The 23,961-nt window shown below is 42.0% G+C and overlaps 2 long non-coding RNA genes across 2 annotated transcripts; one reads left to right on the forward strand and one right to left on the reverse strand.

The window, feature by feature from the left end:
* Positions 1 to 274: 274 nt before the first annotated feature.
* On the reverse strand, positions 275 to 15,653 carry LOC137487435 (uncharacterized). Its single transcript, XR_015478255.1, has 12 exons — positions 15,159 to 15,653; positions 12,523 to 13,940; positions 12,218 to 12,427; positions 8,016 to 8,243; positions 6,080 to 6,191; positions 5,925 to 5,987; positions 5,619 to 5,714; positions 4,423 to 4,557; positions 3,849 to 3,946; positions 3,206 to 3,284; positions 3,032 to 3,113; positions 275 to 2,857 (listed from the first exon to the last, which is right to left on the reverse strand). It is a non-coding gene; the product is annotated as an uncharacterized LOC137487435 (long non-coding RNA).
* LOC147846217 (uncharacterized) lies at positions 15,376 to 18,286 on the forward strand. Its single transcript, XR_015478265.1, has 2 exons — positions 15,376 to 16,975; positions 17,164 to 18,286. It is a non-coding gene; the product is annotated as an uncharacterized LOC147846217 (long non-coding RNA).
* The last annotated feature ends 5,675 nt before the right edge of the window (positions 18,287 to 23,961 follow it).

Consider the following 23,961-nt stretch of genomic DNA (forward strand, 5'->3'; position numbering starts at 1 on the left):
AGTAGATGCAGTTTCACGTGCTTGAAATCTCTTTTGAAGATTGTTTTTCTTTAATTTTTGAAACCTTTGTGCGTTTCTTTCTGTTCTGGAATCATCTGTCAACAGGGCTAAGTAATCCTCTGTTTAGATATGATCGTGTTTTGACGTTTTAAGTATGTTTAATGAAATGGTTTGACCATTAAGAATGTGGTTTTATGAGTTCAGATGAGCTTTTCAGGAATGGTATTGTTCAGGTGACTGTGTTTGTAATGTAAAGACACTGCACAACAAAGTTGAGGATCCAAATGCAGCTTTATTATGAGAATAGTCAGGCAAGCAATGGTCAAAACAGGGGTCAAACAGATGCATGCAGAAAATTCAGAGTCATGGTCAATAAACAAGCGAATGGTCAGTACAGGTAGCAAGTAATGTAAACAAACAGAACAAAGCAAATGCAAAGGCGTTGTAATGTTCACAATATAGTATAACAAGACTCAGCAACTGTGACTACACGGCTTTTAAAGTCCAAGTAGTCAGTTCATAATGATTCTCTGGCTTCATGTATGCAAGTGTGTGTAATCAAGGTGAAACAGAAACAGGTGTGAGTGTGTGGTGCATAACAGGATTTGTAGTACTTTTGGTGGCAGATTTGTAGTAGTCCAGCCATTTATATGGGCTAGATTGCTATTGATTGACAACACTAAACAATGGTTGAAGTAGCCTCACAAAAATACTGACATTTTATGGTGTTTTGGACATTTTTGCACATATCAGTAAAAATATTAAATACATTTCAGCTTTGTGTATATTTTGAGAAATAAAATGTATGACTTTATAATACTTTATAGAAAAGTTCATTGTATTCATTATGTCAATGTATTTTTACAATAGTGTCTGTTTAATAAAAATAAATACATGTGGTAGTGTTTAGTGTATCAATATATTATACACTAGTAACACTACATATACAGTATTATATACATATTACATTTCTATATTTTATTATTCATTTTCTTTTTGGACAATGGGGAATAAACAATTCAGTAAAGTTGCTTTAGCAACGTCAACTTATCAATACACATTTTTAAATTAGGTGAAGCTTAAAAAGCATGCTACAACCATTTAAAATATTCATTTGAGCCAATAACATAAGGGCAGACTTGATGGTTTTTCAATAGGCTCAACACATTATTTCTCACTGAGCCAATGTTGACAGGCTGTTGCTACAATTGAAAAAAATAAGAATTTTGCTGAATTTCTTTTGGTCCAATTGAAAAATTTAGATGCGACCAGCCCCTAAAAAATGAGTTTGGGCAGTCATTGTTTTTTTTACAGTGTATATTGTGTTGGGGTAACGCATTGCAAGTTATTTAATATTATTACTTTTCTAGATAACAAGTAGCACATTATTTTAAACAATTAAGTAATAATATTTGAGTTGTCTCGATGCTCATTTTCCTTCACTAATATGACGAAAAGTATCAAACATTGCTTGTGTGTTGTTAATTGCAGAGCTCCTCTGTCTAAAAAGAAAAAAAAATCCTGTAAGTTCTGAAAGAGATCAAGACTGCAAAGTAACACAAAAATAACGTAACACATTACTTTCTACAAAACGTAACTGAGTAATGCAACTAGTTACTTTTTGGGGGGAGTAACTCAATATTGTAATGCATTACTTTCTAAATTAACTTTCTCCAGCAACACTGATGGTTCAAAACATATTTTCAAAGCAACTGGCAACATTTATCATAATCACATATCCAATAATAAAAAATGCAATTGACTTCATTTGTTGAAAGTTCTCTAGTCAAATTCATTGAGCCACTGCAAAAAAAAAAAAAAAAAATGCATGCAAGTGCTGTTTAACACAAAAAACACATTTTAGGAAGATATTTAAATATACGAATATTCAGCTTACAGTGCAATTTAAAGAGTTAACTAGATTAAACTAGGCCAAGTCAGGTTAAAAATAAGAAAAGTAAACAAAGTGATAAGAAACACTGTGACAATTTCCTTGCTCTGTTAAACATAACTTGGGATATATTTTGAAAATTAATTGAAATTTCAAAAGAGGGTGAATAATTTTGCCTACAAATGTATCTCGTCCATATTTTATACTAACCTTTGAACAAGCTCTAGTGTGGCATTGATTGACTTGATATATAGATAATATATTAAGCATATTAAAGGAACATAGACACACTTTAGATATGATTTGAAACATATTTTTCAAACAAAACAAAAGCGCACACATCAATCTTAGTTAATTGCAAAAACAAAGTCAGAACACCAAGGATCCAAATATCTTTTTTTTTACTTTAAAAAGCTCAAGACATTTCTATTGTCCCTGATATGAATTGACTGGTGAAAACAGCTCTGAAAAAAAAACTAATTCACAACGTGGACCTGACAGTGGAGGTTTGCATGTGGAACGCTATACAGTGCTATGTGAGGCGCACAAGAGTGGTTTTCTGCACACATGCGTCAGTTTGTTTTTCGATGAACGACATAGCTTTATTTACACATGCATGTGCCCCTGTAAATGGGGTCTTGCGACACCCCTGGTGAGTCTCCTGCTCCTGATGCTCTTCTGAGTCTCCCTTTTCTGCCTGTTGTGTGTTCATTATCTACAATTGAAATTACTGCCACAAGAAAGACATCTATCTAACAATCTATGCCCACCACCACCCCCTTCCTCTTGGAAGGACATCTATCTACCATCCGACCAGCCTACCATCCATCCATCCATCCATCCATCCATCCATTCATTATTCTATTCATGCATCATTCCATCAATGCAAGAAATACTTAACCAGACCATCAGTTTGCAGTCATTGCTGAGGTGCGATTCCCATTTCTCCACATGCCCCAGTCTAATCTGCAAAAGACAAAAACAAGAGAAACAGAGCTCTACTTACTGGCTGACCTCCAGCAATAAACAGTGTTCCCCAGTGTTTTTCAGATAAATATTCACCATTCCGCTTGTGTGTCCATTACCTACAATGTAAATAACAGCCACAGACAAGACATCTATCTAACAATCTATGCCCACCACTACCCCCTTCCTCTTGAAAGGACATCCATCCATCCACCCATCCGTGTGTTTCCCTGTTCCTCCACATGCTTCTGCCAATCTGCCAAAGAGAAAGAAGTCAAGTCTTTAAATAATCTTATTACATTTCTTTGGAAACTAACTACAATATTCAGTCGGTTCAAGCTATTCTACCTGCTTCCTGAGCTCCAGGATTTACAGTATATCTCCACGTTTCTCTTGTGAGTCTCTTCTTCTGCTCCACTCCTCCAACCTACAAAAGACAAAATCTGCATCTGAAATTGCACACTATACACTATGAACTTAAACACTATGTAATAACACACTCAACAGGATAGCATATGAATGTGGTGTCGTCCCAAATTGATCCCTAATGGTTATTTACTAATAAATTCAAACCCTTTCCCAGAGGATGTTTGACGGTTCCCAAATCAGTGAAACAAATGACCAAACTATCAGATAATACCTGCCATGAGTATAACCACATTCATCATCAGGAAGTAGCATAATCACTCTCAGTGAGTTTTGCTTTTATAATCCAAAATAAAGTTAACCTTTTAAGAAGCCGATAGCTCCATCCCTTCCGCTACGTGACCAAAACTGCATCTGTTGAGTGTGTGAAGTGTCCAACAGTCCACACTTTTGTTTAACGGTTAAATAAGTGCATCATCTGGGAATTTAAAGTGCACTTAATCTCTTTAGAATAAAATACTTACTACTCACACTTCTTACATTATTTATACTACAAAATGGCGCAGAATAGTGAATAAGTTTGCGATTTAGGATGCACCAATAGACAGCACTGAAAGAGCTCTACCTGCTGTTCTTCAGCATTTTTAAGATAAATGTCCAGCGATGCTCTTGTGATTCTCCCTCTTCTGCCTGCTCTCTCTTCCTAACCTGAAAAAGAAAAACCTGACACAGACAGGCCTATTTACTCTCTATACCAGGGGTAACCAACATGGTGCCCGCGGGCACCAGGTAGCCCGCGAGGATCACATGTGTTGCCCGCAGGCCTGTTCTAAAACTAGCTCACCATAGCACCACTTACCAATAAGCTTCATCTAATATAGAAGTAATCATTTAAAAATGTAAATATTTGCAGAGATATATAAAAATAAAGTGTTGCACATTGATACATTAAATACAGGAAATACCTACCCAGTTAAATCATTGTTGATAACTTTTGTGAGAATCATTAACATGATCAGTGTCTTCACATGGATGAATATCATTAATTATTACCAAAAACATGAAGTATAATTAAAAGTAAATTGAGCAAATTTGTTATTTGAGAAGTGTTTATCAAACTGGTAGCCCTTCACATTAATCGGTACCCAAGAAGTAGCTCTCAGTTTCATAAAGGTTGGTGACCCCTGCTCTATACCAACCACCACTGCTTCATCTTGGAAGGACGTCCATCGATTCACCCGTCCATCTGTTTTATTTTTAAAATAAATTCCTGACCATCCAGTCGTTGCTGAGGTGTGTGATTCCCTCTTTTTCTCCATGTGCTCAATTCCAATCTGCAAAATACAGTAGAAAGATGTCAAGTCATTCATTTATCTTAACACCAGTCTTTGGGAGTTTCATCTGCCATTGTCTCCAGTCTGGTTCTGTTGTAACATTCACAAATAATATTTCACAGCTATAAGTAAATACTCTACAAGATGACAATCCATAAACTTAGATATGATAATTGTGTTACAATAATCAGTAAAACTGGCAATAAAACCAATAACAATCAAAAGCTACAAATGTTGAACAGGTCGACAGCATAAACTACAAATAATATAACAGTAATATGGAATACATGTTAAAGTTATAAATAACTATCTGCAAATGTTAAGTTAGATAGCAATATACAAATGAGGCATAAAAACAAACAGAAAATACTGTATCTATCTCTGTGTATCTGAAGGAAATATCTGACCATCACTTACTGTCACTGTAAGACCAGGTTCTCCACCCACTGAAGCACCACGAGCACCCTCACCTGAGTCTAATTAGACACACACCTGACAATCATCATCGCAGCACTATAAAAGACTGCACTCACATTCACTCAGTGTTCAGCCTCTTCCCTAGTAAAGAAAGGCCTGAAGTCGCTATACACAGTCAGTGTTGATTCTTAGATATTAGTCTACTTACTGTCACGGTACGGATTGAAAACAGGAACAAAAACGGGAGTAGAATCCAAGTGCAGATTTAATATTGTATTGTGCAGTGACAGAGAACAAAGATCCAAAAATCAAAGTGACAAAACAACAAACAAAACAAACAAAAGAGGAACTCAAACAGATTAAACTAGAACTAGACTTTGACAACTATGACAAGATACAAGCTGGAATCAGCAACACATACCAACAAGGATGAACTGATGAACAGAGGATGAATGACTGAATAAATAGTCCAGGTAATCAACGGTGAAAAGAGACAGCTGTGGTTGCAAATCAGTGTATATGAAAGACCGGGTGTGTGCGCGAAATAATGTATGGATATGTAGTTCTTAAGCCACTGTAGTTCGCTGGGAGTTGCTGGCGAACTACACTGGCATCTGGTGTACAAACACAGTCATGACACTTACGTCTTCTCTGTCTTCCATGTCTCTACTAGTGTGATGTCTCCTGGTTCCTCGTCTGGTTTTCATCCTGTTTGCCGTCTGTGGTAACAGTCTCCAAGCCTGCACAAATATCCAATTTATGTTCATGGACTAATGTCTGCATCAATATACTTACCTGCTTATACTCACCTGCCATCCTGTAAATAAACATTGTTTATATTATTCACCTGAATCTCTTCCTTTCTGTGACAATCTGTTAAAAACTAAATATATCATTTAAAAATGTCTTATAAAGTTGATTTGATTCAACTTAAAAATGTAAGGCAGTACCTGATTTATTACGATGTACTTGTCATTACTGAGGTGTGTTTCCCTCTTCCTCCACATGCCAATCTGCCAAAGAGAAAGATATCAAGTCTTTAATTAATCTAAATACATTTCTTTGGAAACTAACTCCATTGTTCAGTCGATTCAAGTCATTCTACCTGCTGCCTCAGCTCCAGGTCTTCAAGTATATCTCCAATGCTCCCCTTGTGAGTCTCCTTCTTCTTCTCCACTCCAACCTGCAAAAAGACAGCCCCAACAAAACGCTCCCAGCTGTTCTCCAGCAGTTTTTAGTTAAATGTCCACCGATTCTCTTGTAATAAATAATAGAAAATTTTGTATAAATAATATAATAGCAATTTCGATTCTCAGTTTGACTAACTGTTATGTTTACATTTATAGTGCATGCACATACTGTATACGTCTTATTTTTTAGGCATATAGTAAATGAATATAGTAAATCTGTGTCTAACCTGTATGTAATTTCTAAAATATTAAATAAAGTTCAGTTTAAGCCACCAGAGAGCAATGTAGTCACAACTTTGTGTCTCAAATTACAAAATAAATCAATATGCTAGACGCCTCATGGTCTGCTTCAGGCCGTTGCTCCGATACATCAACATGGCCGACATTTTAAAAATCCGGTCACTAATGTATTTTAAACAGACGAAACTGAATAGAGGAGCTGCTGTTTTCTCGCATATAAATCCAATAACGCTTATATTTATTAACAGATTATAATTTTATGGTGTGAAAAAACTTCGGTTACCTAGAGGTAAGAATGCTAAAACTTGTTATGCTCGAACTAATATTATAAAGCATAAAGAGAACTGCATTATCAATAAATATGTCTGATTTACCAAAAGTAGTGGAATCCTCTTTTATCTTACAGTTTTATACGTAGCAATAAAGAGTATTGACAGATATTTTATAGAATAAAACAGACAGCCTGTGCATGTGTGTGTTAATGCCTAAATCATTGTTTTCTGTCTTAAGATAAGTGTAACTCTCTATAAATAACAGCATAAAGCATCAGAGTAGATGAGACAGTAATTGTTGAACAGTAATTTACCATTTATTATTACAGTCACTACCTGTAATAGCTACATAAAGTCAATTACTGTCATTTATTCTTTGCGCTACACAATTTCATACAAATTCTACTTGCTTTAAAGTAAAATACTGTTTCTGTTTACTACAGCACAACACTGGCTATTTTAGGGTTATTTACCGCATAATCTACAGCAAGAGTTAACAGTCTACAATTTAAATAACTGTAACAGAGAAGACATCTAACAATCTATGCCCACCTCCACCCCCTTCCTTTTGGAAGGACATCTACTGTCTGTTTTTCATTTATTAATTCATTCATCCACAAATTCAGGAAATACCAACCTCTAACCATCAGTTTCCAGTCATTGCTGAGTTGTGTGATTCCTATTTGTCTCCACATGCTGCACTCCAGTCAAAGACAAGACAAACTGAGCTCTACATGCTTGCTGAACTCCAGCATGGCACAAGATGTTCTCCAGTGTTCTTCAGATAAATCTCCACCTTTCCTTCTTCTCTCTGTTGTGTGTCCGTTACTTGAAAAAGAAACACCTACCACAGACAAGACATCTAGCTAACTATCTAAGCCCACCACCACCCCCTTCCTCTTGGAAGGACATCTATTATTCATTCATTCATCCACCCATCCATTCAAGAAATACCTAACCGGACCATCAGTTTGCAGTCATTGCTGAGGTGTGATTCCCAATTCTCCACATGCTCCAGTCTAACCAGGAAAGACAAAAACAAGAGGAACGGAGCTCTACTTGCTGGCTGATCTCCAGCAATACACAAAGAGATCTCCAGTGTTCTTTAGATAAATATTCACCATTCCTGTCATGAATCTGGTTTGTTGATTGTCAATTTTTTTCCTTCTGTGTTTCTCCTACCAGCTGTCAGCGCTCGCAATCAGCACAAGCGCTGATCAGCAGTCACCTGTTCTCGCTTTGTCATTATTGACACTCCTATATCTACCTCCCTATTTTCTCCCTCTGTTGTCAGATTATTGTTACTCTGTGCGTTTGCTCTCTGTGTATTAGTCTTTACCAATATCAGATCTCATCATCATTTGTCTCGTCTCGTCTGGTTGTCGATCATCCCTCCTGTGTTCATCGTTTCATGTTGAGATTGCCGCAGCTTGCTTACTCACCTGTTGACTGTGCTCTGACCATCAGCACTCGGAGGTCAGTGGTTCCCGCATCGCTGTGGTGGGCACGGACCGATCGGCTCTCTCCCTCTCTCGCCCCGGGCCGTGGGTGTTCCCTTTTGAGTTTGCTTTGAAGAACCAGATCTGTGTATTTCATCTGAAGTACTGACAGACTGCCTTTGTTGAATTTGCTATTAAAGTCAGAGTTGAACTGCACAAACCTCTCTATTGATTCTGTTCCTTGACAGAATAATCTGACCACTAACAATGGATTCGGCTGAGGGGGGCTCTCTGCGCTCTGCGGTTGAGCTCCAGGGAGCGATGATCGGCCACCAAGAAGATGTACTCTCCGCCGCCCGGCATGCCGTGGACAGTCTATCGGCTCAGGTAATCGAGCTCACCAACCAGCTGCACAGATTTCGCCCTTGGGGTCTGTCCAACGCTGCCGCCGTCCACCATCCCACATCTGAACCCCGCGTGAACAATCCCACACGATATGCGGGTCAACCCTCTGAATGTTGGTCTTTCCTGACCCAGTGTGAGGTAGTGTTCTCGCTACAGCCATCTACCTATGCCACCGATCGCTCCCGAGTGGCATTTGTTCTCTCTTTGCTCACTAGACGGGCAAGAGAATGGGGAGCCGCCGTATGGGAGGCTGAATCTGACTGCTGCTCTCACTACGCCTCTTTTAAGGAGGAGATGTTGAAGGTTTTCGACAGATCCGCGCTGGGGAGAGAGGCTTCCCGTCAGCTCCGCCATGGGAGTCGATCCGCGGCTGATTTTGTCATCCAGTTCCGCACCCTGGCGGCGACCAGTGAATGGAACGAGCCAGCCCTTGTCGCTCGCTTTTTGGATGGTCTCTCCTCCGAATTGAAGGAGGAGGTTTTTTCTCACGAACTACCCTCTTGTCTGGACTCCCTTATAGAGAGGGCGATTTGCCTGGATAAGCGGTTGGAGTTGTGTCGCCGCTCCAGAGGTCCACCTGAAGAGAGGAGGATGTCTCTCTTCTCCCGTTCTCCCGCTCCCACCCCCCCTCCAGAGCCCGTGGAGGTGGGTGGTCTACATTTCTCTACAGCTGAGTGTCAACGCCGCCTGACCAACAGGCTCTGCATGTACTGTGGGGCCGCTGATCATTTCTTTGGCAAGTGCCCGGTAAAAGGGCAAGCTCGCCAGTAGACCGGGGAGTTCTGGCGAGCGCGATATCCTTATCCCCCACTCCACTGCGGCGAACTACTCTCCCTGCTGTACTGCAACATGGTGGCACCTCCACTTCCTGCGAGCCGTTTATCAACTCAGGAGCCGAAGGGTACTTCATGGACGAGGCGTGGGCATTACGTCATGGTATTCCCTCCATTGAGATGGACAAGCCACCTCCGGTGTACGCACTCAAAGGACAACTCTTGCACCGGGTTCGACGTATAACCATGCCTGTGAGTCTCACTGTCTCTGGAAATCATCAAGAGACAATAAGATTTTTTTTATTTGACTCTGTCTTTTCTCCATTAATACTCGGCCACCCCTGGCTGTCTAAACATAATCCCCACATTGTCTGGTCCGATGGTACTGTTATGTCGTGGAGTCTTACCTGTCATGATAAATGTCTTGTCTCCGCTGTTCCTCCTGTCTCTTCTGTCTCTGTGTTGCAGGACGAACAAGGTGATTTGTCAGGCGTGCCACGCGTATCATTTGGTCCGTATTAAGGCCGGGCACGAGTGGAAAACCGGGTTTAATACGCCGCTCGGTCACTTGAATATAGGGTCCTTCCCTTCAGGCTGGTAAACGCCCCTTCTGTATTCCAAGCCCTAGTAAATGACGTGCTTAGGGACATGCTGAACATCTTCGTTTTTGTCTTCCTTGATGATATTTTAATTTTTTCCCTTTCGCTCGTGACCCATATCCATCACGTTCGCCGCGTACTACAACGCCTGTTAGAGAATCGACTTTTCGTAAAAGCAGAAAAATGTATTTTCCATGCGGACTCGGTTCCGTTTCTAGGCTATATAGTCTCCGCCAAGGGTATTAGCATGGACCCAGCCAAAGTACATGCAGTAACTGACTGGCCCGTCCCGGAGACACGCACTGCTCTCCAGAGATTTTTGGGTTTTGCAAACTTTTACCGGCGGTTTATCCGAAACTTTAGCCAAGTTGTTGCGCCGTTAACTGCTCTTACCTCCACGAAGTCTGATTTCGTGTGGACTCACGCTGCCCAAACTGCGTTTGACAAACTTAAGCATTTATTTTCATCTGCGCCCATCCTTGTTACGCCCGACCCCTCCCGACAGTTTATTGTGGAGGTGGACGCATCCAGCTCCGGTGTGGGAGTCGTTCTCTCGCAACGTTCAGTCACCGATAATAAAGTCCACCCTTGCGTCTTCTTTTCTCATAAGCTCTCGCCCGCGGAGCGTAATTATGACGTGGGTAATCGTGAACTCTTAGCCATTTGGTTAGCTGTAGGCGAATGGCGACACTGGTTTGAAGGGGCAGCTGTACCGTTTGAGGTCTGGACTGACCATCGCAACTTGACGTACATCCATACTGCTAAGAGGCTCAATGCTCGACAGGCGCGATGGGCGTTATTCTTTGGGCGATTTGACTTCACCATCTCTTATCGTCCAGGTTCTAAAAACGTCAAACCAGATGCGCTATCACGTCTGTTCAACCCCTCCAACAACGACTCCAGTCCAGAACCCATTCTTGCTAAAGGCTGTGTTGTCGGAGCCTTAGTCTGGGGTATCGAACGTAAGGTTAAACGAGCTCTCACACGGGTTACAACCCCTCAGAGATGCCCTGAGAATAAATTATTCATCCCCAAGCCTTTACATTCGGCTGTGCTCCGCTGGGCACACGCCTCCAAATTAGTAGCCCACCCGGGGGTCAAAGGCACCCTAACCGCGATCCGTCAACGTTTCTGGTGGCCGTCTATCATACGCGACACTCGTTATTTTGTCATGTCTTGCCCAGTTTGCGCTCAATCCAAGAGTAGTAACCTTCCTCCCTCGGGTCTCCTCAGACCGCTACCCATTCCCTCCCGCCCGTGGTCTCACATCGCCTTAGACTTCGTTACGGGGTTACCACCTTCAGCGAACAATACCGTTATCCTTAAAGTAGTCGATTGCTTCTCTAAGTCCGCTCACTTTATTCCCGCTCCCAAACTCCCCTCTGCGAAAGAAACTGCCGTACTGGTTTTCAACCATGTCTTTAGAATCCATGGGTTACCAGTAAACACTGTTTCTGACAGAGGTCCGCAATTCACTTCGTGTTTCTGGCGAGAATTCTGCCGACAGATAGGGGCTACTGCCAGTCTGTCATCAGGCTTTCACCCTCAAACTAATGGGCAAGCCGAACGCTTAAATCAAATTCTCGGTCACCTCCTCCGCACCTTAGCAGCGCGGAATCCCTCCTCGTGGAGCAAACAGTTAGGCTGGGCTGAATATGCGTACAACTCCACTCCTACGTCATCAACTGGGCTTACCCATTTCCACTGTTGTCTGGGTTACCAACCTCCGCTATTCTCCCCCAAGAACGGGAGGCGTCGGTTCCATCGGTACAGGCGTACATTAGCAACTGCCGTAACACTTGGAAAACCGTACACTCCACGTTATTAAAGCCCCGAGAAACTACTCGTCGCAATGCAAATCGTCGCAGCATCAAGGCTCCTAGATATATTCGCGGCCAAAGAGTCTGGCTTTCCACCCGCCACCTTCCCCTCCAGTCCCAATCACGCAAACTAGCTCCCAAATTTATTGGTCCTTATACCATTATTAAGATCATCAATCCTACTGCAGTTCAACTGCGCTTACATCACTCGCTTTGTCGCATCCACCCGATATTCCACGTTTCATGTATTAAACCTGTCATCCGCGCTCCCAACCTCCCACCCCCTGCCTCTGCTCCTATCCTTATTGATGACGTTCCTGCTTATAAGGTCAAGAAGATCTTAGCTTCCCGCCGTCGCGGACGTGGTATTCAATATCTGATTGACTGGAAGGGCTATGGTCCTGAGAAGAGAAGTTGGGTCTTGGCTCGGGACATCCTGGATCGCTCGCTCATCGATGACTTCTCTCGCTCGCGCCAATCAACTTCAGCGTTGAAATGCACAAACCTCTCTATTGATTCTGTTCCCTGACAATTCCGCTTGTGAGTCTCCTTCTTCTGTCTGTTGTGATTCAATTACCTACAATGTAAATAACAGCCACAGACAAGGCATCTATCTAACAATCTATGCCCACCACCACCCCCTTTCTCTTGGAAGGACATCCATCCATGCACCCATCCGTGTGTTTCCCTGTTTCTCCACATGCTCCATGCCATTCTGCCAAAGAGAAAGATTTCAAGTCTATAATTATTCTTAATTAATTTCTTTGAAAACTAACACTAACATTGATTAATCTGTTCAAGCAGTTCTACCTGCTTTCTGAGCTCCAGGTCTTCCAGTATATCTCCACCGTTTCCCTTGTGAGTGTTCTGCTCCACTCCAATCTGCAAAAACCAAAGACAGCCCCAACAAAACCCTACTGCTGTTCCTCAACAGTTTTTAGATAAACGTCCAACGATTCTCTAGTGATTCTCCCTCTTCTGCCTGCTCTCCATTAGCTGAAAAAGGAAAAATCATACACAGACGAGGCCTATCTAACTATCTACACCAGTGGCTCTCAAAGTATGATACGCGGGCTTCCTTCTAGAGGTACGCTGAGGAATCACTGAATAAAAATAAAAAATATCTGAACACTCTTTTATCTTTTGACAAGTACGATTACAACATTGTCTTTTCCCTGTACTGTATGATCACACCATTGAGATTACGCGTGCATCACGTCATCAGACGCTAAGAATCTAGAAAATTGTAGAGCTCTCGAGCAGATACGCACTAGAGAAATGCTTCTGCAGACCAGTCCTGCTGACAGTCCTGATTTCAGTTACTGCAAACTCAGGTATTTCCCCATGCTGCATCACTGGTAAAATAATGATCACAAACATGTTAACGTGTCTTCATAGTTGTGTAAAATAATGCGTGTTTTCGATATATAGCCTAAAGTCATTTGTTTTGTAAATAGCCTAGCGGTGTGGCTTTTGATTCACTTTGTTACCTCAGATTTAAATAAATATGAATGAGTTTCAAATGGCGCGAGCCGCAGAACATAAACTTAAGTGAATTTGCCATGCTTGAAAAAATTTAAGTTAGTCTCTGTGTGCACAGACGGAGCACCTGCGAACCGTACCCGAGTCGGCCTGAAAACAGTGGTCGGGTGGACAGTTTACTAGGGGTGCTCTGATCGATCGGCCGGAGATCGGTATTGGCTGATAATCACATTTCACAACTCAGTCGGTACTCGTTGATTTGGCCGATCTCATGAACCAATCGCAAGTGTTTGTTTACGAGTTTACAACAAACATGGAGGAAGATGCACGAGTGTGCCCGGGTTATGCATCAGCAGCGCTACAACACATGAACAATGTTTCCAAATTGCATTGTTAGTCCATTTTATATCTGTTTTATCTATTTTTGTTTTGTAAAGCTGCTTCTGACCATTACATGTATGCAACAACCGTAATTTATTATCTTAGGTAAGGCGAGATCTCATACTTTAAGGGTAATTGTGCTTATGCAATGGCAAAAGTGTTATAAAGCGGTACTCGGTATCGGCCAGTTGCCATGACAAGGAATCGGTAGTCAGTTTCTGCTGCAAAAATCCGCTGATCAGGGGTGCGTTTCCCAAAACCATCGTTAGCCAACTAAGGTCGCAAGTTCATTCCCTATTCATTTAGAACATTTTAACATTCAAAGTTAAAATTATTAAAAGTAAAAAAGCATTAAGGTCATCTCTCTTACGCCTGTTTCACACCGCAAGCGTCAGCGGCGCGTGAGCAGAGCGTGAGCAGCGCGTATGTCGAGCAGTAGCAGCACGCAGGCGTTTGCCTTTCACACCAGCTGCGTCTGCAGCGCGCAGCTCTTCGGCAGCTGCTGCTGAGATCAACCTATCTCTGTCTATTCTATCTAGTTACCCCTCTATATACAAATACACTTTTTAAACTTTTCATCTGTACCAAGGCCCCTCCTATGCTGTTTCATTAACCTGCAAATGTTTATTTTACAAATTTTTTAGATCAAATAGTACTGTATGCTTCTAAAGCTAACTTATATGAGAATTGTCTACAGTCAGAAGACAATCGCCTGTGATATCATGTCATTTGTTTTTTGATTATCAGGTTGCTGTAGACCTAGTTATAATCATATTTATACAATATAGTTATAATGATATTTATACATGATCAAACTAGTGTTAATTTCTCCGCTTCAGTGATGTCCAGCGGCAGAATAACAGCTCGTTAATTCATGCTCGTGCAGATGATGAGACGGACAAAAGTAATTAATGCATGCCATTCTTTTACTTATTTTCGTGTTGTCAGATTCACAGTGCAAACAGCTCCCGGTAGGAATAATTCGAGTGAACATAAAACAAAGCCAATTAAAACTTTCTTGCTCTGCTAGCTGCACAGAACACAGCGAGCTCACATAATCCAGCATGCGTGTCGCACTACACTACCCACAATACACTTCGCTATGGACTACAAATCCCGTAAATATTCCATTTCCCCTCTCCTACAACACTAATGTGCAACTTAAGCAAAACTGATAGTAAAATAGTTTTACATTTGGTTTTGTAGTTCGGGCCTAAATAAATGTTTGTTGCCGTTTTTAATCGTTTTAAGTTCATTTGAATGACTATATATAAACCATTTGACATTATTAACGCATTTATTGGGTAAAATTGTTAGTTTTTACTGTCATTCAATGTGTTTTGGTCATTCTCAATGCACTGTCACTTTAATTGAGCGTGAGCAGCGCGTCAAAAATAGACCCAGCGCCGAAACTATCGCTGCACTGCTGCTTCGGCAACGCTCACGCCTCGCTCTGACGCGCTGCTGCTGCGTGCGGTATGAAAGCTCTAATCTGTTAACATGGACGCCGAAAACACACGCGCTGCTCACGCGCTGCTCACGCTCTGCTCACGCGCCGCTGACGCTTGCGGTGTGAAACAGGCGTTAGGTGTAATTTGCTTTCAAACTATTTATATAGTTCAGTTTTAGCAATCTTCATGTTTACAATTGTGCTCCCTTTGTAGTACACTATGAAAACTTTGATGTCATTTAGAACACAGCCTTATGGCGAAAGCTACAGGTGACCTATTATTTAAAAGCGGAATTTATGTTACGTCTCTAAAGCTTGTGAAAACAAAAAGCATACGTTAATTCTTTTCGTTTGTAGTGGGTTATTTATTAAGTATCTGTACTGTATATGACAAGGGCCAGCTGGTTAGAACTTTCTGCAGTGGTTTACATGTGTCAAATTGTAAAAGTACACTTTTCGTAGACTTAATAATAATAATAATAATAATAATAATAATAATAATCATCATCATCATTAATATTATTGTAAAAGTATGATTTTTTCATTTCTAATATATATTAAATATAAAATTTAATTTTATAATATATAGTGTCATTATTTCATTATTTATTTATATGATTTATATGATATTAGAATACGTGTTAGCTTGTAAGTGATATGTTTTATAATAAAATATGTAATGTACAACTTCTCAATAATATTAGTAAAGCAAACTTGGGTCCTATATGTGCCATTTACATATATTTCAGTTAATATGGAAAGCGAGTGCATGTTTTTACCAAATCTAAAATTGGATTTTATTTTAAATGCGAGTGCGTGTAAAACAATATAATTTACACAAAGAAATTATCGTTTTTTCTCTAAAGAAGTTGTTACTCCATCCAGTTTAGAGCATCATTATGGGCGTTTTACGTTTAACGTGGTTCAAGCGATGGATCTGCGACAGAGAAACTATGGGTTTTGGGTAACACTCGTCACTACATAGTTCTTTACCCAAACGATGCATCGTACTATGATAGTTCATCCGCGAGTTAAATCGTTGTTTGGGAATCGCACCCCAGAGCATTTCTACAGTTTACGCAATCTCCAGTTTACTTAAGATGTGATCACGATTCCACCAAATCATGGAAATGCTGCAAGTATGAATTGATAAATCACGTATGACTTGGCCAAACAGTGTATTTATAATCACTTGCTTTTCTGACACGCATACTGTAAATGACGCACTGTAGGCAGATCTAATCTCTCATTGAAATATGTAATTGTGATATATTTTATTTCATATATATATTTAATTGTCATATATTTAAAATACAAGTTCATGTTTAGATTTCAAGGGGGAGACCAGGGATAGTTGTAACACTTCCAATCTCTACAACCAAGAACCAGTTACAAATCAGTTGATTCACTTCACACATGCTCATATTAGTCCTCATATCACATATGAAAGAGTCCTGTGACACACAGCAGATATTAGACAGGAGAAACTACATTTCAGCTAAAAAAGTCATATTTTTTTACTTAAATTATTTTTGAGATAGAATGCCTGATTTGTGGTTAAAGCCATGTCATTTGTGTGTCTGTGTGTGGATATATTTAATCCACATTGTCGGTGGTAATGTTTTAGCTGTTAACTGTAAGGAGAACAGGTTCATGGCCACATAACGCTGGGTCAGTTGTAACAGCAAAACTCTTGCCAGTAAAATCTGTATTTTTATATCATTGTAATTTCAGTTTTCCTACAGCTCTTGAAGAGAAAGAAGTCAAAGTCGTTTGAGTTCAGTGTTTGACCTCTGTGGGCTCATGAAGCCTGCATACACAAATAGGGCACTATTTTAACGATCCATGCGCAAAGTGCAAAGCACAAAGCGCCAACGCATTCAGGGCCTGTCACTTTTGATAATATAAGGATGGAAAAATACGATTTGTGCCATGGCGAAAGGTCTAAAAGTGTCACGGTTGCAGGTTTGTGCGCTCTTCCGGAGTGTCTGTTTGATCATGTTGGTTTGTTTTTGTTCTCCTTGTGTATCTGTTTTGATCACGTGTGATGACGGCACTCAGCTGGCTTGATGAGCCCGCCAGCTGAGGCTCATATTCGGGCCTATATATGGGCCACGTTTTCTGTGTGTCTTTGTCAGTTCGTTATGTGTGCTTATGGTGTGCTGTTTTGTCTGTGTGCTTAGGATCTAAGGACTAATTTCTGGACCCTGTTTCCTGTGTGATTCCTGCCCGATTTCTCCTAACACTAGCACCACATTCATTACTTGCTTTTTGTTTGACTTTGTCAATAAATATTATTTTTGTTAAACTTGGATCCCCTTGAACATTCTATTATTCGTGACAAAATAACTGACCTTCACCATGGATCCAGCGAGTGCATCACAGATTTCGGAGTTCCTCACAACCAGCAATGCCCGGATCGATCGCCAAGATGAAGCGTTGGCCACCACAGCACAGGCTATCCAGGCCCTGGTTGGGCAGGTTTCACTGCTGACTTCGCATGTACAACAGCTGGGTTCTAGAGCAGCTCAAGCGGATCCTGCACCAGCCCCGGAGGTGATGCCTGCGCCAGTGATTGCTAACGCTAGCCGCTCTGCTGAGCCTCGCCTTCCCCCTCCGACCTGCTATGCTGGAGAGCCTCACTTGTGTCGGTCCTTCCTGGCCAAATGCTCCCTGTACATCACCCTGCAGCCATCCTTGTTTTCGTCTGAGCAGTCCAAGGTGGCGTTCGTAATCACCCTCTTGTCTGGAAGAGCAGCCCAATGGGGTACCACAGCATGGGAGAAAAAGCTACCGTGTTGTTCATCCTTCGATCTTTTCTCCAAAGAACTCAAAAAGGTCTTTGATAGGGCCGCCTCTGGGAGAGAGGCCGCCCGAATCCTTGCTGAGCTCCGCCAGGGGAATCGGAGCGTGGCGGACTATTCATTCGAGTTCCGCACGTTGGCTGCTGAAAGCGGTTGGAACGCGAAGGGCTCAATGGGACACGTTTCTACATGGGCTTTCGGATCGGCTCCAGGATGAGATCTACTCTTTAGATCTGCCTAAGACGCTGGACGAATTACTGGATCTGGCTATCCGGGTGGATTCCAGACTGCTCCGCCGTGAGAGTCGCTTGAGGCATGGCAGATTTCTGGACCCTGTTCCTGAGCTTCCGGTCTCGGCGGTGGCGCCGGAGATGAGTAGCGCTGACCCGGAGCCCATGCAGGTGGGCAGATCCCGCTTGTCCGTGCAGGAGAAGCGCCGTCGGAGAACTGAGGGACTCTGCCTTTACTGCGGGGGGGCGGGGCATCGGGTGGCTTCCTGTCCCGTAAAAGACAACACCCATCAGTAGGTAAGAGGTTACTGATGGGTGAAATCAGTTTGGACAAATCCTCTGCGGTGGCCACATTACTACCTGTCACCATAACATGGGGTTCCGGAAGCCAGAACACCCACGCCCTTGTCGATTCCGGGGCGGGGTTCTTTTTTGTGAAAAAGAAGGATGGGTCTCTTAGACCCTGCATTGACTATCGAGGGCTGAACAGCATCACGGTGAAGAATATGTATCCTTTGCCGCTGATGTCTTCAGCATTCGAGCGTCTGCAGGGGGCTTCGTTTTTCACGAAATTAGATCTCCAAAACGCATATCATTTGGTTCGCATGAAGCAGGGTCATGAGTGGTAAACCGCGTTATTGACCCCCAGGGCGCATTTTGAATATTGTGTTCTTCCGTTCTGGCTTTCTAATGCTCCTGCAGTTTTCCAAGCACTCGTAAATGACGTGTTGCGAGACATGATAGATCATTTTATTTATGTCTACCTGGATGACATTCTGATTTTTTCTCGTTCTCTCCAGGAACATGTGCAGCACGTCAGGCGAGTGCTTCAGCGGCTGCTAGAGAATGGGCTTTTTGTCAAGGCGGAGAAATGCGTGTTCCATGCACAGTCTGTTCCCTTTCTAGGACACATTGTGTCAGTCGAGGGGGTGCGCATGGATCCAGAGAAGGTTCAGGCTGTGGTAAATTGGCCAATTCCGGAGTCTCGTAAGGCCCTGCAGAGATTTCTGGGCTTCGCCAATTTTTACCGGCGTTTTATTCGCAATTTCAGCCAGCTCGCCGCCCCTCTGACGTCCTTAACCTCCTCCAGACTTCCTTCAGGTGGTCGAGCGCAGCACAGGCTGCATTCTCCAATCTGAAGAGCCGCTTTGTTTCAGCTCCCATTTTAGTGACACCTGATCCCTCCCGGCAGTTTGTGGTGGAGGTTGACGCGTCAGAGGTGGGGGTGGGCGCTATCCTGTCCCAACGCGCCGCCTCGGAAGACAGAATTCATCCGTGCGCGTTTTTCTCTCACCGATTATCTCCCGCAGAACGAAACTACGACATTGGTAATAGGGAGTTGTTGGCTGTCAAACTCGCTTTGGAGGAGTGGCGTCATTGGTTGGAGGGTTCGGAGGTTCCCTTTATCGTTTGGACCGATCATAAGAACCTCCAATACATCAGGTCCGCCAAACGACTCAGCTCCAGGCAGGCTCGGTGGGCATTATTTTTCGGACGTTTCGACTTTACCATCTCTTATCGGCCGGGTTCCAAAAACATCAAACCCGACGCGTTATCCCGTCTTTTTCGATTCTTTCGAGCGCAATACGTCTCTTGAGCCCATCGTTCCCCAGAGGATTTGTATTTCTGCAGTGACATGGGAGATCGAGAGCAGGGTTCGCACAGCCCTGGACGGGGTAACGCCCCCGGTCGGATGCCCACCTAGTCGATTGTTTGTGCCGGAGGGGATTCGGTCTGACGTCATTCGATGGGGACATTCCTCCAAAGTGGCTTGTCATCCAGGGGTGAGTCGTACATTATTTTTAGTTAAACAGCGATTCTGGTGGCCAGCTATGGCACGGGACATACGCGAGTTTGTTTTGGCCTGTTCAGTTTGTGCTGTTTCTAAGACTTCTAATCGCCCTCCTGCTGGACTCCTTCAGCCGCTGTCAGTGCCTTCGAGACCGTGGTCGCACATTTCGCTAGATTTCGTCACCGGTCTCCCGCCATCTGGTGGCAATACGGCTGTTTTGACCGTTGTGGACCGGTTGTCGAAGGCTACTCATTTTATTCCTCTGCCCAAATTACCCTCAGCTAGAGAGACAGCGGATGCTGTCATTAATCACGTCTTTCGCATTCATGGCCTCCCGATGGATGTGGTTTCTGACAGGGGGCCTCAGTTTGTCTCTAAATTTTGGAGAGAATTCTGTCATTTATTGGGAGCGACTGTAAGTCTTTCTTCTGGTTTTCATCCTCAGAGTAACGGACAAACCGAAAGGGCCAATCAAGATCTCGAGCGCATGTTACGTTGTTTGGTTTCCCAGAATCCCTCCTCTTGGAGTCAGCAGCTCCCATGGGTGGAGTACGCACACAATTCATTACCAGTGTTGGCTACGGGCCTTTCTCTGTTTCAGGGTAGCTTAGGTTACCAGCCACCAGCTTTTCCCAGTCTGGAATCCGAAGTCGTGGTTCCCTCCGCCCACGCCTTTGTCCAGAGGTGTCGACGCACTTGGAACAGGGCCAGACAGACCCTCCTCCAAGTGGGTGCGCGCACCAAGGCTAAAGCCGATCGCCACCGGTCGAAGCCTCCTGTTTACGTCGTCGGTCAAAAAGTGTGGCTTTCAACTAAGAATATTCCCTTGCGTTCCGTATGTAATAAACTTGCACCTAAATTTATTGGTCCATTTACTGTCATCAAGATCATTAGTCCGGTGGCAGTCCGCCTTAAACTTCCTCCAGCGTACAGGAGAATACATCCCGTGTTTCATGTTTCTAAATTAAAGCCCGTTTTTCATACGGCGATTTACCCCCCCCACTCTCTAATCGATGATTACAATCGCCAGGTAAGCGCTTCTGGGAGCACCAGGAGGTGCTCTTGAGAGAGGGGTAATGTCACGGTTGCAGGTTTGTGCGCTCTTCCGGAGTGTCTGTTTGATCATGTTGGTTTGTTTTTGTTCTCCACGTGTATCTGTTTTGATCACGTGTGATGACGGCACTCAGCTGGCTTGATGAGCCCGCCAGCTGAGGCTCATATTCGGGCCTATATATGGGCTACGTTTTCTGTGTGTCTTTGTCAGTTCGTTATGTGTGCTTATGGTGTGCTGTTCTGTCTGTGTGCTTAGGATCTAAGGACTAATTTCTGGACCCTGTTTCCTGTCTGATTCCTGCCCGATCTCTCCTAGCACTAGCACCACATTCATTACTTGCTTTTTGTATGACTTTGTCAATAAATATTATTTTTGTTAAACTCGCACATGGATCCCCCTGAACATTCTTTTATTCGTGACAAAAAGGGTTGATTTTATTTTCTTAATGAGTTATAGGTGTGTTTTGAGAATAAACCAATCAGAGTCTCATCTCCCATTCCCTTTAAGAGTTAGTTGTGTCGCGCCATGGTGCATTTACTATTTACATGACGTAAAGAAAGTGTAAGTGGAAAAACAGAGCATCTACAGCGCAGATATCGCTACTGTGGATAGGGAAACCTTGTACGCACAGACATCAATTAGCCTATAAATAATTAATTTTGTTTGTTAAGCGCAAATATTTGTTTCAAAACTATTTCTAAATTCAGTTCTAATTTCCAGGAAACGAATAAATGAAAGATAATAACGAAATGTGTTCAAAAAAAGAGTTATATCCAAATACACATGCTGTACCCCATTTAGTGTAAAACCGGACAGGTGGGCAAAACTAAGCTTGTTTTAATAAAACAAATATAAATATGCATATAATAAATAATACTACTAATAATAATAAGGTTGTATGTGTGAACAGGTCCTTTTTGAAAATACCGGTAAATTCGTTCTGGCTATTTTCCGGAAAGAGAAGTTGTAACATTACCGGCAATTTGCCGGAATGCTGCGCTGTGTGAATGCAGAAGGAAGATTACCGTAATAAGCGCGTGCACGTCTAGAACGTGCTGACGTGAGACGTCTGCTTTAGCCAATCACAACAGTCAGACGCATTTACGTCCGCGCGGTTTGTGAGAATAAAAACCTTTGAATATTTTTCCAGACACATTTAGCTGCTAGAAGTTAGTCAGATCACGTTTATATGTTCTTCTTAATGCCAACTGTGTAAATAATCATCGATGAGATGCTTATGATAAGCCGTTGTTTGTTTACCTTCAAGCTTTGCGTGTGCCTGTAAAACAGCCTGTGAGCGCCTGCACACGCACATATTATGAACATCTCGACATGAGAAAGTGATCCTGCGAAAGTTGTTCACAATATTGATCATCCAATATTGATCATGAGTTTGTAATTTAGTCAAATGTTTACAAATACAAGCGCAGCCGTTTAAAGCTCATTTGTGGTGAATGATGTCAGAAATTACCGGTATTTTGGAATGGATGTGTGAATGCTCTTTTCCGGAAAATTTCCGTAACGTCCTCGCCTGTGTGAACAGCGCTTTTTTGAATATACCGGTAAAGTCGTTCCGGAAATTTTCCAGATATTTACCGGTATCACTGTGTGAAAGGGGCTATAGAGAAATATAACAGAAGTACAACTATCCCTGCTCTCCCCCACACAAATATGTCATATGTACATGCAGCATATTTTTCCAAATGTTAAAAATGGTTTAGATATGATATGAGGTCCAAGCTCATTTACAGGTTTTGATGAATATAGGCTACTATATGCTAATACTTCACCTTTAAGTACAGCATTTTATTTATTTACTTCTGTCTATTGTACGAACAGAACTGATTTTAATTAACTTTTAAATTCATTTTATTGAAACGTAAGCACACTACAGTGTAGTACCTGTTCCTGGAGATCTACCTTCCTGCAGAGTTCACCAGCAACCCTGATCAAACACACCTGTCTTTAATTACCAAGAGCTCCTTCAGATCCTATTTAGTTGGTTTAGTTGTGTTTGATAAGGGTTGGAGCTAAGCTCTGCAGAAAGGTAGATCTCCGGGAACAGGGTTGAGCACCCCTGGTTTAAACAATTTCTAATGTTTAAAGTGTCTGATGTTATTTTATGAATAAATCTGCCTTGTTTTTGAACTGTGCAGCGCTGTAGTTGATTAAATAGGCCTACTACGCCACTATATTTCAATGCTAATCATTAGGTGCTACTTGGAGAGACAAATTCTTTCTGAGGTGAAAAAGTTTGAGAACCACTGATCTATACCAAACAACATCCCTTTCATCTGTTAAGGACGTCCATCGATGCACCCGTCCATCTGGTTTTCCTAAAACGAAATTCCTGACCAACCAGTCGTTGCTGAGGTGTGTGATTCCCTCTTTTTCTCCATGTGCACAATTCCAATCTGCAAAATACAGTAGAAAGATGTCAAGTCATTCATTTATCTTAACACCATTCTTTGGACATTTCATCTACCATTGTCTCCAGTCTGGTTCTGATCAATGCTAACAAATAACATTTCACAGCTAAAAGTAAATACTCTACAAGGAATTGAATTGATAAATGTGTTACAATATTTAGTAAAACTGGCAATAAAACAAATAACAATCAAAAGCTACAAATGTTGAACAGGTCAATATAAACTACAAACAAATAAAAACAGTAATATGGAATATATGTTAAAGCTGACAGCATACAAAATACATCATAACAGATGCGTTTATCTGACGATATAACAAATAACAATCTGCAAATGTTAAACAAGATAGCAATATACAAATGAAGCATGTAAACAAAACAAAATACTATCTATCGGTCTACCAACCTGGCAACACAATATATGGCATTCTACGATTATACGTTAGGTTAATAAAGAAGATAACAGAATACACAAACTATATATATGTTCAAAATCCTAAAATTGACAAGTCGATAATACAGCAATCTCCATTTCCAAGCAACACTCAGAACAACATACAGTCTAGCCAAGAAAGGACGTGGAAAAACAACTATAACGATCTGAAACGATACGACAGAGAGAAATACT

This window comes from Danio rerio, chromosome 2, assembly GCF_052040795.2.
Source record: "Danio rerio strain M-AB ecotype USA chromosome 2, GRCz13ab, whole genome shotgun sequence".
NCBI classification, from domain to species: domain Eukaryota; kingdom Metazoa; phylum Chordata; class Actinopteri; order Cypriniformes; family Danionidae; genus Danio; species Danio rerio.